This window comes from Spermophilus citellus (assembly GCF_964194105.1).
Source record: "Spermophilus citellus genome assembly, chromosome: 4".
Classification (NCBI taxonomy): domain Eukaryota; kingdom Metazoa; phylum Chordata; class Mammalia; order Rodentia; family Sciuridae; genus Spermophilus; species Spermophilus citellus.
Window position 1 is genome coordinate 113,144,804 of NC_138185.1, and position 16,070 is coordinate 113,160,873.

Genomic DNA, 16,070 nt, shown 5'->3' on the forward strand with positions numbered 1-16,070 from the left:
AAAGAATGCTGTATTGGTGGTGATATGGAGCCATCTGTAAACTGGCAAAGAGCAAAAGAATAAAAACACAAAACAAGAGGTATATTATGCTTCAATGTTTTACAATTATGTAAAAATGTTATTACACATATAAATATATGTCCTAGTAGAGGCATAGAATTTATTGATACACTTATAGAAGAAATGAGTAACAGTGATGCTTCTGGGGAAATAAATGGGGTGTTGGGAGGCAGGGATGTAAAGAAGACTTAGTTTTCACTCTGTATTCTTGTGTGCCCTTGGGGACTTTTTAAATGATGAAAACATATAATATGAAATTTGCCATTGTAATCATTTTAGATCATATAATTCAGAGGCATTAAGTTCATTCATAATGTGCAACTATCACTACTATATAGTTCCAAAACTTTTCATCAACCCAAACAGAAACCCTATACCCATAAAGCAGCCACTCCCCTGTTTCCACTGTTGCCAGTCACTGATCTGTTTTATTCTCTAAGGATTTGTCTCTTCTGGATATTGCACATAAAAGGAATCATACTATATGTGGTCCTTTGTGTCTGGCTTCTTAGCTTGACAAACAGAAAGAACGGCCAGAGCCTGGAACTTGAAGTAGGATTGGCTGTGTAATTCATGAGCCCAGTTAAAATGAAGATGCAGGACCCCTTGCCCAAAAGGCAAGAAAAAGCATTTTCCTTCCTCCAGCCATCTCTCTCTTGATTTGTCATTGTGCATTTTGTTACTTAATTCCTAAGAAAAAAATTAAAATTTTAGATTACTAGAATGAATTCACCATTCATCACATTGCACCATGCCAGTTTTACATGCAAACATAGTATTTAATTCACTTGTGGAATCGCCAAAATGACAGTCGGTTGAGGCTTGTCCCCAGAGGGTGTCTTAAACTGACCAGAAAGAAACAAATGGGAGAAAGACTAAGGAAAGTTGGAAGGAGGAAGGCAGGATCCCCAGCCTTGGCCCTCAAGCCTGGGGCCAGCGGCAGGCGCGCTCGCTTGGCTGGAAACCCTCGGTGCAGGAGCAGACCCTCCACCGCCCCCGCCCCAGCCCTCAACGCCGGGTGCGTGCATTCGTGTTCTCGAGCGCACCCTGGCGGCGCAGGGTCTGAAGAAGTCAAGCCAAGTGTCGGCCCACGGGTCTGCCGCCCAAACCCACGACGACAGACAACCCCCAGCGGTACTGCGACCTCGGTGCCTGGATGGGGTGGGCGAAAGACCCCGCGCTGCCAGCAGAGGAAAGGGATGGCCACCACCACACCCCGGGCTCTTCTCGTGGCCACACCCGGGACTCTACTGGAGGCGGAAAATAGCAGCAGTTACCTGGCAGCAGTTGCAGGGTCAGGGACACAAAAGTGCAGGGAAGCCATCCTCTGGAGGCAGCCTGAGGAGGCCGATAGTGCAAGTGCCTGGACTGCAAGCCCTGGCGCATGCTCCATTGTCCTTTGAGAATTCACTATAAAACTGAAATTCAAAGATAAAGAATTTCAAGACAATGACAGCAGAATTAAACCAAGTTACGAGAACCTTCTGGACATTGGACCCTGTGTAACCTTGTGCTCTGGTGACAACCTATGAAGCTGACATCACAAGAAAAAATAATGTCTGTCTGCAAAAATGAAAAGTGAGTCAGATATGCGAGCTGCCTATGTGATTTTAAATTGTCTGGTACCCACATTTTTAAAAAAATGTCTTTATGATTTTTTAATTTTGTTTATTTTTATGTGATTGCTGAGGATCGAATCCAGTGCCTCACACATGCTAAGCAAGTGCTCTACCACTGAGCTGCAACCGCAGCCCCTAGCACACACATTTTTTAAAAGGGGTATAGGGGGCTGGGGTTGTTGCTCAGTGGTAGAGCACTTGCCTAGAATGCTTAAGGCCCTGGGTTCCATCGACAGCGCTGAAAATAAATTTTAAAAACTAAAAAAGAATATTCAAATAAACAGGTGATATTAATTTTCATAAAATATTTTTACCCAATATATAAAAATGCCATTTCAACATGTGATCAATATTAAAAATTATTAAGAGACATTTGACTTTTTTCTTCCCACATCAAGTCTTCAAAATCTAGTGTGTATTTTACACTTATTTCAAGTGCTCAGTGGCCACAAGGTGGTTAGAGCTCTGGTGGTGGACAGGTCAGACTTGTAGAATAAAAAATGAAAATGGGTAGCCCCGGTACTCTTTGTATAAATTCTACTTGGTGATCTAATACTGGCTGATAAAACAGAAATATCTACCAATATTTGTCAATATCATATCTATCACATCAATCACATCATATAAACAAGCTATATGGCACTCCAGAATTTCTGTGAGCGATTTTGATGACTATTGCATTAACTTTCTCTCCCTTTCTTTCCCCCTCAGAACTGGGGATTGAACCCAGAGGGCTGTCTACCACTGAGCTACATCTCCAGCCATTTTTATTTATTTAATTTTTCTTTTTTTTTTTTAATTTTTCTGGTTCCAGGGAATGAACCCAGAGGTACTTAACCACTGAGCCACATCCCATACCTTTTTTTGTATTTTATTTAGAGACAGGGTCTTAGGATCTCGTTAAGGCTAAGGCTGGCTTTAATCTCATAATCCTAGTGCCTCAGCCTCTCTAGCCACTGGGATTAAGGTGTTCACCACCAGGCCTGACTATTTATTTTTAATTTTGAGACAGGATCTTGCTAAGCTGCCAAGGCTGTCTTCAAAATTGTGATCCTCCTGCTTCAGCCTCCTAAGTAGCTGGGATCACAGCCACGTACCACTGCACCTGGCTGCATTTATATATTAATATCATTATTAAATTTAAAATATTTCTTCAAATACTATAATAGTGTCATATAGACAGTCATGAAACAGTGATTCTAATGCTAGTGCTGAAAAACATAACCCCAAATCTATAAACATAAAAAGGGGAAGTTAGATGTTTCAGTTACCATGAGGGAAGCCAAGTAACCACCCTCATGCTCCATGTCATTAATTTAATAGTGAACAGCCTGAGAAACATTGGAAAGTTCTGAGAAATAAAAGTCAACATTTAAGCAGATAGATAACACTTATAAATTTAAAAAAAAATTGCATAACCAACAAAAAGAAGGAAGAAAAAAACAAACCCAGCCACATAACCAGATACAAAACTCAAATTGCAGTTATGTACACCTGAGCTGCCTTGGTTGTGAATTTTAGTACTCTAAGAATATAAACATATATGGATATTGATATATATTCTCATATATATATATATATGGAAATAGGAAAAACTGTTGGACTACTGCTCTCAGGTTCGTTTTCCCCAGCCTTTTCAGGACTTATTTTACTGATGTACTGGCCTGCCACATAGTGGTAAGAAAAAGAAACTACAAGTCCCTTAAAAAATGTTCAATACATAGTATTTGATATATCCAAAGGAAAAAAATGCAACATAAAATGAACACTTGGAAACCCATCATCCAACTTAAGGACTAGAACATTACCTAATGGTGCATCCACCTGTTTGTCCTTTTCCTGTCTCACCCTATCTCCAAAAGTGCAATGCTGGATCCAGCAGGTAAAGCCCCTATTGCCCCCTACTGAAAAGACATAAATCATACTCATTGTAAATTTGCCCATTATTACAGTACAGGTGTTGAAAAGTGAATTTGCAGCTAAGAGGCACGAATTTGGTTATTGGTACATCAAGTACCTAAGTATTGGATACAGGAAAGTCAAGGTTTATGTAACCCATTGGAGGGAACAGAGGTAGCACTTCAACTGCATCTTCAGTCTGTAGCAACCAAGTGGGTGGATCCCAAGTGCTTCTTCTGTGGCCACACTAATCTCAAGAGCTCCTGGGAAGCTTCCACGCAGAAGCTCAGGCTGCAGGTGATTATTTAGAAGCACACGGGGAAGCTGCAGAGAATGTTTATCTGCCTCCATGTCTGCCTGCTTATACTTTCTGGAAAAGCATGCCTTCTACCTGCACTCCAGACCACTCACAAGGGCCTCTTGCTTGCAGTCTCTGCAGGTGTTCCACATAGCAGAGGATTCTGGGAGATAGAGTTCCTGGCTTCTCTGCTACAGATGGGACCTCTGAAGGGGTCAGCAATAACAGGACACAATGCTGAGAGAGAGAGAGAGACAGATTAATGTAGAGTCTTGGTCACTGTGGTCACTTGTGGTCACTGGCACTGAGGGAAGCTTCCCATCAGCAGCTGACAGGGGCATTGGACTTCAGGACAGGTCAGACTTTCCTTTGCTCCCAATTTCAGTCTCAGCTTCATGATCTCTTTCTTTTTTCCTTTTTGTTTGTGTGATTTTAGCGGCAGTGGGAAGTCTAGGTGATTTCCCTTACTTCCTGCATACCCAACAATGCATTAAAAATATTCTCCCCCCAAATTCAGTTGTTTTATAAAGAAGATCTAGGGCTGGGGATATAGCTCAGTCGGTAGAGTGCTTGCCTTGCATGCACAAGGCCCTTGATTCAATCCCCAGCACCACAAAAAAAAAAAAAAAAAAAAAAAAAAAATCTAGGTTTTTTTCCTCCTCCTCCTCCTCCTGCTGCTACTGCTGCAGCAGCACAAGCTCTGAAAGTACTCTACCACCAAGCCACACTCCCAATCCCTAGGATAGTTTTTAAAAGATGATTCAAACTTGAACACTCCTCTAAAGCCAGAGGAATACTTTTGATCCCATAGCTTGTAACAACAACAACAAAAAAAAAAAACCCTGAAGAAATAAATTATTCAAGCTTATGTAGCCTTATCAAGAGGTCCTTCAGGATCTGATGAAAGCTAGGGATTTCAGAAAAAAATTATACAAGGTGAGCGTCCCTAATCCAAAAATCCCAAACCCCAAATGCTCTAAAATCTGACATGATAGCACTAATGGGAAATTCGACATTTGACTTCCATAATGGATTGCAGTCAAAACATAGGTGCAATGAAAAATTTTTGTAAAATAATCTTCAGGCTATAAAGGCATATGAAACATAAATAAATTTTGTGTTCAGTCTTGGATCTCATCCTCAAAATATCTCATTCTATATTTGTAAATGTTCCAAAATCCCCCCCCCCAAAAAAAAAAAAACCTGAAATCCAAAAAATTTCTGGTCCCAGGCATTTTAGACAAGGGATATTTGATCTGTATGTCCTGAAACCATGCATGCAATTTTGGGTGGCTCAAAAGTCCCTGATGTCCACCATAGACCCAGTCTATGGAAAATAAAAACCTGACCAAAAAGAAATAAGGAGTCACATGCCAAATCCCAGTCCAACCTTTTTGTTGTTGTTGTTCTAATTAGTTATACCTGACAATAGAATGCATTTGGACATATATATATATATAAATGGAGTCCAGTCCAGCTTTTATAAACAGGCCAAAATCATCAGAATTTTTCTCCCCATGCTTTTGTAAACATACTTAAAAGCATTGCTAGTTAAATGTTCACTATTCACCACTGTTAGCATGTTAGTTTTAAATTATATTATAGATATAGCAAATTTTGTTGTGTTGCATAAAAACTTTGCAGTAGAATGGATCCCTTGTGTAATTAACATCTATAGAGCCTTCTTGTCTGTCTCATAAAGACTGATCATAGTTGTACTAACATATTATTACAAGGGTTTCTACTTACAATAACTTTGCTTCTGGGATATTTCATCACTTATATCAAGACTTTAATGAGGAACAAATTCCCAACTTTCACAATGTTCTTATGAAGAAAGCAGTTTTATGCAATGGTCAGTTTTTTCAACTGTTTTCCAGGAATGCTCTGGGCAAAAAATTAGATTGCCCTTTTACTTATGTGTTTTCTGTTCTTCTAGGAAGGAACAACTTTGCAAAAGATGAGGAACCTGGGAGCCTTCTGCTAGGCAGTCTTGGACAGGCTAGTTCACATTTCCAAATTCCCATTTAATCATCTGTTAAGGAATCATGACAATATCCCTGAGCCTCAGGGGAGCACAGTGAGACATATTAGTTCAGTGTGTGCCTAATCTGGTACAGATCAACAAATGCCTGTTGACTGACAGGTAACTGAGAACTGCCTCTGGTTAATTGTCTAGCTGGTGAAAGAGATCCAGCTTTGTCTGCTGGGTCCATTAAGAATTATGACTTGCTCATTGTTCATTGGGGGATCCTGTAGCCAAACAAATGAATAGTTAATTTAAAGACAGACAACTAGGTTTTTTTTTTTTTTTGCTTTGGTTAGAAATTTAATTCCCAGACAATTCATACATTATGTATAGATTGCCTTGACCTGATTCTGCTTTTGGCACTCAAGATAGGGCCCAGCTCAGAAAGACCAGGAAGGACAAAAAAAAGCATGAGAGATAGAAAGCAGGAGTGAATGGCCCAGTTTATAACTTCCCTCTGGAATTGCAAGGATGAGGAACCTCTAGGTCAAAGAAGTTGAACTCTCATCTTGATTCACCATCAGGACAGTATTGCTATGGTTATCCACTGCTGTAAGCCCAGAACATAACTTTTTTTGATTCCCACTATGAGGCAAAGCATATGAAGTTTTTAAGATGACAGACCACTATCAGGCCTGAAGGCATACAGCTATAATCCCAACTAATCCAGAGACTGAAGTAGGAGAATCACAAGTTCAAGGCCAGGCTAGGCAATTTAGCAATACCTTACCTCTAAAAGGGGGAGAGGGTGACTGAGATGTAGCTAAATGGTAGAGCACTTGCCTAGCTTGTGTGAGGCCATTGGTTCAATCCCTAGTACTGAGGGAAAAAAAATCAGTTAAAATGATACAACCATTTATTTATTTAGTACTGGAGATTGAACCCAGGGGCATTTACCACTGAACCATATCCGCAGCTAAATTGCTGAGGCTGGCTTTGAATTTGCAATTCTCCTGCCTCAGCCTCCTGAGTTGCTGAGATTACAGGCAAGCGCCATCACACCTGGCTTAGTACAGCTGTTTTGGAAAACAGTTTGCAGTTTCTTATAAAGTTAAACATACACTTACCATATAACCCCAGCAACCCCATTTCTAGGTGTTTACCCAAGAGACATGAAACATCTGTCCACACAAAGACTTGAGTGTGGTATGTTCCTAGAAACTTTATCATAACAGCCTTGAACTGGAAGCAACTCAAATGTGCTTCCCTGGAGCATGGATTAATAAACTGAGATATCCAAACCACAGACTTCTACAGTAATATAAACAACCAAGCTCTTGGTATAAAACTATATGAATGAATCTCAAAACCATAATGCCAAGGGGGGAAAAAAAAACCCAGAGTGAAAAAGCGGTGTGATTCCATGTATATGAAATTTATGAAAAGACAAAACTGTAAAGACAGAAAGATTGATTAGTGGTGGTGAGAAACTGGGGGTGGTTGAAGGGAGTGATTGCAGAGAGGCATGAGGGGATATACTGAGGTGATGGAATTATTCTGCATCATGACTGCAATGGTGATTTTGTGAGATTGTTTTTGTCAAAACTCAAATGGAAGCCAGGCACATTGGTGCATGCCTGTAATCCCAGCAGCTCAGGAGGCTGAGGAAGGAGGATCAAGAGTTCAAAGCCAACTCAGCAACTCAGCAAAGCCCTAAGCAACTCAGCAAGACCCTGTCTCTGAATAAAACATACAAAAAAAGGTTGGGGATGTGGTTCAGTGGTTAAGCGCCCTGGGTTCAATAACCCTCCACACAAAAAGAAGTCAAATTGGGGCACACCGATGCATACCTGTAAATCCAGTGACTCAGGAGGTTGACGTAGGAGGATCACATTTGAGGCCAGTCTCAGCAACTTAGTGAGATCTTGTCTCAAAACAAAGAAAGGAAGGAAGGAAGGAAGGAAGGAAGGAAGGAAGGAAGGAAGGAAGGGAGGGAGGGAGGGGACGGGCGGGCTGGGATATAGCTCAGGGGTATAGCGTTCCTGGGTTCAGACCTTAGTACCCCCAAAACAAACAAAATAAAAAACTCTTATTGAGATGGATTTAAAATTAAAGAATTTTTGAAGCCAAACATGGTGGCACACACCTATAATCCCAGCTTCTCAGTAGGCTCAGGCTGGGGGATCCCAAGTTCAAGGCCAGCCTCAGCAATTTAGCAAGAACTTGTCTCAAAATAAAAAGGGCTGGTAGAACTTCCATTGGTTCAATCCCCAATACCACAAAAATCAAATTAAATTCAAGAAGTTTATTCTATGCAAATTATACCTCAATAAAGCATTTTTGTTTTGTTTTAATGATGCAACTTGAAACTCTCCTGTTTATCTCTCAGTAAATCTGAGATCAGCTAAATTCTTGAGTTTGATCTGAGATTCCTGTTCAGGCTGGTTGGTGGTCCTCAAAAGAATTCGCAAGGACCCGCTACTGAGCCCGTGGTAGACAGGGCTGATGTGAGGCTTCTGAGGCCAGAACTTTATGTGCTTTTTGGTTCAGGGGCCCACAGACTCAAAGCCCAGAGGGTTATGCAGGGCCGCTCCTGTGATGTGGAGAGGAATGCTGAACACATCAGCATGGGGGACAGAGGGGACCCAGGGAGTCTCCTACAGATGCCCCACATTGGTGCTGACTTGGAAGCTTAATGTGGCTTCCAGGATAAGCAGTGATTCCCTAGGGCCTCCCACATTTCTTGCCACCAGAATGAGTCAACAGGTTTCCACCACCCTCTTGGAGCTGTCTGATTATCTTGAAGAGAGCTGTTCTGATCATCCCCATTTTCTAGGCAAAGAAACTAAGACTCAGAGAGTTTGGGTGGCTTTTCCAGGATCACATAGCCTTTAGTTGACTTCCATGGGACCAGAGTCTAAGGCTTCTGTCTTCAAAGCCTGGGCTTTCTCCACCAGGCTGGGCCAGTCACTAAGTTGGGACTCCAGGCAGTGTGGCTGTGTACCAAAGAATGGCTCTCCAATTTTTAAAGGCCTGGGGCTATGAAGAGGCCTCCTGGAAAAGCCAAGGTTGTCTATAGACCAATAGCTCTGGGGCTTCTGTAATACTGCCACGGATGATTAAATCCCAAAATCTGATCACACAGTGAAACAGTTTTCAAAGTGGATAGTCCTCATTGCTTCCCATGGCCATGGCAAACCCTCCCTGTAACCTTCATGCCCTGGCTTTTCAGGCAAGTGGTGGGGTGGTTTTTGGAGAATGTAGAACCCAGAGGCAGGTGACCCAGATTCACCTAAGCTGTACCAAGACAGCTTCTCTTTGCCTGAGTTTCCTTATCTGTAAGCAAGGACCAAAGTTATTCCTATGAAGATTGAGATAACACACAAAAGCACTGAGACCGGGGCTGAGTACCCAGGAAATATGCCATAAATGTTAGCTGCTAAGAAAAGAAAAATAAAAAGGAAAACATTAGCACAGTGTAGACCCTGGGACTCTCTCAACATCTCCCAGCAGCAAATGGGAGTGGGAGGGGTGACTTGAGAGCAACTCAGCTCAGGGCTGTCATGGGAAGGCTGTCTGGAAAGGGCCTGAATTTATACCCACATGTAAAAGGCAACGAGGTCTTCCATTACAGGGCTGGGAAAAACAACAGAATCTCTTACCTTAGGGCTTGTTCAAGTATGCAAGCCCCGGGTGGTGAGCTATCCTCTTCTTCTCCCCTTGGCTGTCTGGCTAGAAAGGGAGCAGCCATGTTTGTACACCACCTAGTGCAGGGTGAACACAGAATTCAAGCCAGGCCAGTCAGGATCCCATCATGGGATTCAGAATGGTGGTGCAGTCCTGAGGGCCCAGCTACCTAGGAGGCTGGGGCAGGAGGATCACTTGATCTCCTGAGTTCAAGGTAAGCCTGGTCGACAGAGTGAAACCCCATCTCAAAAAAAAAAAAAAAAAAAAAGGAAAGAGAAGGAGTAAGAGGAGGAGGAGGAAGTGAAAAATAATCCTTTCTTAGGAATTTAGAATTGAGCCCAGAAGAGTCTGGGTTTATTCTGCTGATCTCAGCTCTATGGTTTGGATATGGTTTGCGTGTGTCCCCCGAAAGGGAAGCTTGGTCCTCCATGTGGTGATGTTGGGAGATGGTGGAGCCTAGTGGTAGGTCCTTAGCTCATGGGGGAGCTGCCCTCAGAAGGGATTAAGGTAGCTCTCAGGAGACTCCTGTTCTCTCACAAGAGCCTTTTGTTATGAGTCTGGCGTTGAATTGCTCTCTGGCTTCCTGTTTGCTCTCCTAGGCACTCCATCTTTAGGTCCTCCCCAGATGCAAAAAACAACCAGGGCCACCTGATATTGAACGTGCAGCCTCTGAAACTGTGAGCTAAATAAATACAATCATCCTGTCTTGAGAATCTGATGTGACTCCATTTTTGAGAAAACAGCTTCTACCTCAAGGCCTGTCCTAAGGAAGGGGGCATGACCCTTGTCCTGGGAAAAACCCACAGAGCACTCCTAAGCACACACCCACCCTGCTGAGTTGTTTGTCTGTAAATAACAGGAGAGATCTGTCAGGTGTCCCTGAGTCAGTCAGGCTAGGTGAAGACCCACAGCAACCCCCTAGCAACCACCAATCAGCATGAGACAGGGAAAATACCTGGGATGCCAGATGGCCCCCAAGTAGTTTATGGTGGTTGATAACATATTGGGAAAGCATGTAGTTTAGCATGTACACCCCTCGTGGCCTAAACCAATCAGTTCAAAGGAATCCCCCTCTTGTACTAACCAATCACCCTTATCCAATTTGTTCCCACCAGTGAATGTGCTGATCAATGTTAAGAGTTGTTGTTTGATTTTCCCACAGTATGGAATGATTTGCTGTGTGATGTTGTGACGCATAGAGTATCCCCGCAAAACCTATAAAATCTCACTGAACAAAGGACCGGGACTCACTCCCTAGGACCGCTGCATCGGGAACAGTTGTGAGTCCAGGCTTGAGCTTGCAATAGACTCTTGTATGATTGCATCGGATTCAGCTCCTGGAGGTCTATTGGGGGTCCCAAGTATCTGGCATTATAGTCTCAGATATTTTATTACAGTCACAAAAAAAAAAAAAAACCAATATACTCAGAGATAGGAGAGAAATTAACCTGGGAGCTGCAGGCTGATGCCAATTGTTGCCACATTTCTTAGGAAGCAAGGAAAGTCAGTCTTCAGGGAGTTAGAACAAAACAGAAACTGAGTAGGGCAAGGTGCCTTTCTGGGACCCCTGAAGGCTGGGCCCTCGTTATCTATGCCCAGCTGCACCCTCATGCTCAGATCCCTTAAGACTCTTCCATCTCCTTATTTTATAGAATCCTCTTTTGTCATCAACCTATCCTCAGTTTCTGGCAGTCACAACCACAAGAATCTCAAAGGCGAACACCTCCTTCTCCTTTTTTTTTTCTTTTAGTTGTACATGGACACAATACCTTTATTTTACTTATTTATGTGGTGTTGAGGATCGAACTCAGTGATCCATGCATGCGAGGCAAACACTCTACCACTGAGCCACAACCCCAGGCTGTGTGAAAACTTAGTAAGCACAGGCCAGTCTGTCCAGAAAGTGGAAGGGAGGAGAATTCACCTACCAGCCCCCACCTCTTAATGATCAAAGGCTTACCCCATGGGCTGTCAAACACTCCTGCACTTCTGCAACTAAAGGTGTGGAGTCCAGGAGGAGGTGATGGAGGGAGCTGCTGACTCCTCCTTGTGAAGTCAGCTGTAGTAGAAGCTGGAGGCAAACAAGGACCAGGGGGCTGGGAATATGGCTCAGTTGGTAGAGTGCTTGCCTCAGATGCACAAGGCCCTGCGTTCAATCCCCAGCACCACAAAACAAAACAAAAAACAAATGGCAAGGATCTAGACAAAAGGCATAGCTGGGAGTATCTTCGATGGTGTATTAAAAAGTACCAGATATATATATCTAGAATTGAAAAGAAGTGAGCTGGGTATGGTGTGGTGCACACCTATAATCCCAGTAGTTTGGGAGGCTGAGTTTGAGGCCAGTCTTAGCATGTTAGCAAGATACTTAGTGACACCCCGTGACACCCGTCTCAAAGTAAAATAAAAAAAGAGCCAGGGGCAGTAACGCATGCCTGTAATCCCAGTGGTGAGGGAGTCTGAGACAGAGAATTGCAAGTTCAAAGCCAGCCTCCTCAGCAACAGCGAGGCGCTAAGCAACTCAGTGAGAACTTGTCTAAATAAAGTACATAATAGGGCTGGGGATGTGGCTCAGTAGTTGAGTATCCCTGAGTTCAATCCCCTGTACTCTGTCCCCCACCAAAAAAAAGGGCTAGGGAGGGAGCTAAGTGGTAAAGTGTCTCAGTTCAATCCCCAGTAGAAAGAAAGAGAAGAAAAGAAGGAAAGGGAAAGGAAAAAAGAAGAAAGAAGGAAGAGGAGTAAAGGGCTGGGGTGTAGCACCCCAGGTGAGCACCCCTGGGCTCAATCTGCAGTACAATAAATAAATAAGAAAAAGAACTTCTGCTAAACCAAAAGTCAAAACCACTGGGCTGGATAATCCCAAAGGACTTCTCAGGAAAAAGATTACTTATTCATGTTACTGAAATTGCCTTTTTTTTCTTTTTTTATTTTGAGAGAGAGAGAATTTTTAATATTCATTTTTTAGTTTTCAGCGGACACATCTTTGTTTGTATGTGGTGCTGAGGATCGAACCCGGGCCGCACGCATGCCAGGCGAGCGCGCTACCAGTTGAGCCACATCCCCAGCCCTGAAATTGCCTTTTTGGTGTACAGGAACCATGTCTCCACAGAGTCACAAGCAAGATCCTGAAAATGTGTACACCCCAGTGCCCAAGAATTAGTACCAACTTTACCCTAGGCACTCAAATTTCCATGAAATTTAAGAGATAATAGAGATGGTGCTTTTAAACGAGTCCTGGCTGCTAACCCTATCAGGATGGAGTTCTTTTGTTCTGGAAGGCCTGGGGCCCTTCTTTTTAGCTTGGACTCCCTTCTACTCAGAGCAGCTGCCAGTACCAGGCAGAGTCAGATTTGTCAGTATTTAAGGGATTGGAGGAGTAAATGGGTCAGAGAGGCTCCCTCCACACAGCCTGGTCCTCCGATGGCTGGAAGCCCACCCCTAAGGATTATTAAATCCATGATCACATCATGGGTACTTCAAGCCCCTCCTCCTGCAGCCAGCAAAACCCACAGAGAATGAGAGATTGGGGTCAGAACAGGAAGCCTCAATCCTCTGATTTATGCTGCAATCAATCTGTATATTAGACTCACCAGAATTAAACCTGGGACCCAGTTTGAGAGTTGTCATTGGCTGACTTCAGCTCATAACACTGGCTTTCTCTGCTGCAAAACTGGTTCATCACTTGCTTTTCTTACAACATAGTAAAAACCAAATAAGAGAAAGTAAGCTATGGAGCAATTGTGACACCCAGTAGCACATGAGTGGGGACTGAAGTGTGACCTCTGGGCTTCTGGAGTCCAGAATAGAAAATGACCTTGAGGCAGACAGTTCCAGCCTCCCATGGCCAAGTAGGACATGCAGACCAGACCAAAGTGGAAAGGAAGAAGCTCAATAAAAATATCCCAAGGAAAAAGACAGAAAAGAGAAAAGAATGGAAGTAGGCAGAGCTGAAACCCCTTACTGCATGGCAGGAAATGACAGGTGCAGAGAGACTACTGTAAATGCCCAGTTCACCAGTGCCAGGCTGCCTGCCAGGTGCCTCACAAGCACTGCAGCATTTAATCATCACAATGCCAATGTGGCAGACAGAGGAGTAAACTGAGGCTGAGAGAAGACAGTTTATTTGTGACACAGCTAGTTTACAGTGGCACCAGGACTGAAGTCTAGGCAGCCTGCCCTCAGGTCTGGCTCTGTTCTCTTTTCTCATAGTGACAGATAGCAGATAGACAGGAGCAGTAGGAACATGAAGTTCAGGGGCTAACTCCACAGACTGGGCCTACATACTAGCACTCCACATGTTTGCTCTTAAAAAGCAATTTACCCAAAAAGCAATTTATCTAAGGCCATTCTGGCCCTGTTCTGGCTTAAGTCAATAAGATACATTACATTACTCAGCAAACGGACCTGTCATCTGTAAAGCTATTCAAAGCTCACTGATCATAAAATCTGAAAAACAAATTTGAATTAGAACCGGTATAATAGCAAAATCCACTCCTCATGGTTTTTGTTTGGGTACCCATGGGTAAGGACTTAAAAACCGGATGCTATCCTGTTCTGTCAGTCAAGGTGAGAGGTGGTACCTGGGCAGGACTCTAAAAACTTCCCTACAACTCCCAACAAAACTAGGGAACAAAGGGGTGCCACTTGGCTCTCCTCTGAGGAGCACTTTCTCTTCTTCTCTAATAAACTTTGCTATATTTCTGACATTTTCTCCTGTGAGGACACAAAAGCTGAGAGAAACAATGGGACCCTCTGGACCACCTGGTTACAACAGGGATGTTGTCTCCTAGGTTTTGGGTGTCATTTATATTCCTATGACTCACCAGTCTGTCTGCCAGGCTCCCAGATATTGCTTGAGGTTCAGATCCACAAGTCCAGCAGCCTCCCGACCCACCTTAAGCTTAGTGTGTCCAAAGATGAATCATATTTATTGCTCCAACCCACACAGATGAGGAACCTGACCACCACTAAGCTCCTCCCCTCAGCCCCAGCCATGCACCAGGTCATAGCCATGGTACCACCCACACAACCCTACTTCACCACCTCTCTTCCCACTGTCACTGTTTGCAGTCCAGGACTCTCACTAGTGAACAGGGCCCCCCTTCATGCTTTAATGTAACCTTGCTACTACTAGCAGCTTATTTTAAAACTGACATTTGTTCCCCTTCCTCTTCTTCCTCTTTCCCTCCCTAACCATGAGGGAAACAAGATTATTAACCTTCTTCCTGTTCTAGGCAAAATTATTTGTTCTTCAGCTCACTGACTATGGGAATGGAGGAATCCAGACTTTGGGGCTGGCACCTGTGGATCTAAGAAACCAATGTCTCTCAACTCTACCAATCAATTATGACTGCTGATAGGGCACACCTGGAGTTCAGCTTTTGCATCCCCTTTTTAAATGCCCACGATTCCCCCTGGCAGTCAAAACCGCAGCCTCTGAGACAGAAGTCTCTTGTGGGTTCTCCTTTGCTAGCAAAAATTTTTTTCTTTTTCTCAATACATTGTCCTTGTTCTTGGATGGTGTCAAGGACAAAGACCAAAGTTTCGGCATCATTAGAACATGGTATGGGTTATCCCTGTACTTCCCTGTCTCCAGTTCTGCCTATCATTCACCTGGACACTAGGAAAGCAATGTGCCTAAAATGCAAATACATGCCACTCCCCTGCCCAGTGTCCTTGAGCTGCTTCCCACTGTTCTGAGGATAGACTTCTGGTCCACTCCTGTAGCTCTTCCACCTTGCACTCTGCAGCTCTCACTGAACTTTCCATTCTTCCAAACCCTAGCCACTCTCTGGACACTGGACCCCTGCCTGACTAGTCTCTCTACCTGAAGCGCTCTCCCCAGCTCCGTGCGTTTGGCCAGTCCTGTTCACATTTCACTGTCACCTTGGAAGTCCAAAGCCACAGCTAATGTGTTCTCCTCCAAAGCCTTAGTTTTGACCCCACCTCCTCTGTTATCTCTGACCTCGGTACTTTCTTCCTCACATCACTTACCAATAACCCCAAAAGCAAGCTCCACTAGAGCAGGGTTTATCTGTCCTTCCCTGCACAGTGCACAATCACAGTAAGACTTTAACACCTGTATGAATTAGGGGGAGGAAAGGGGACTGAATTTTCCAAAGCCACAAAGCCCAAGAGTGACAAAGCCATGAATGGACTCTGGACTCCCACCCCACCCCAATTTGGAAAGAGTTCCCTGTTCCTAACCCACCATTTATTTAGTTCCTGTCTTCAGGGACTACAGTGTTTATATTTTAATAAGAAACACCTTTCATTCAAAGAATGAAGGCGTCATAACTTGGAAGGACACGAAACCCCCAGGCCATTCCGTCCCCCAAACAAGAGCAATCAGGCCCTGCCTCCTCCCCAGGGGAGCATGTGAGTTGGCCTGGTCTTTTCCCCGAGGTCCTCACTGCGTTCCAGCCCAACACTCGGGCCTCAGTCAGCCTCCCCGGAAAACGGAGGATACCCCAGCAAATCCCAGCCCTCACGTGGTCCCCCGCCCTGCGCGCGCGCGACACCACCCCAGCACCGCCAC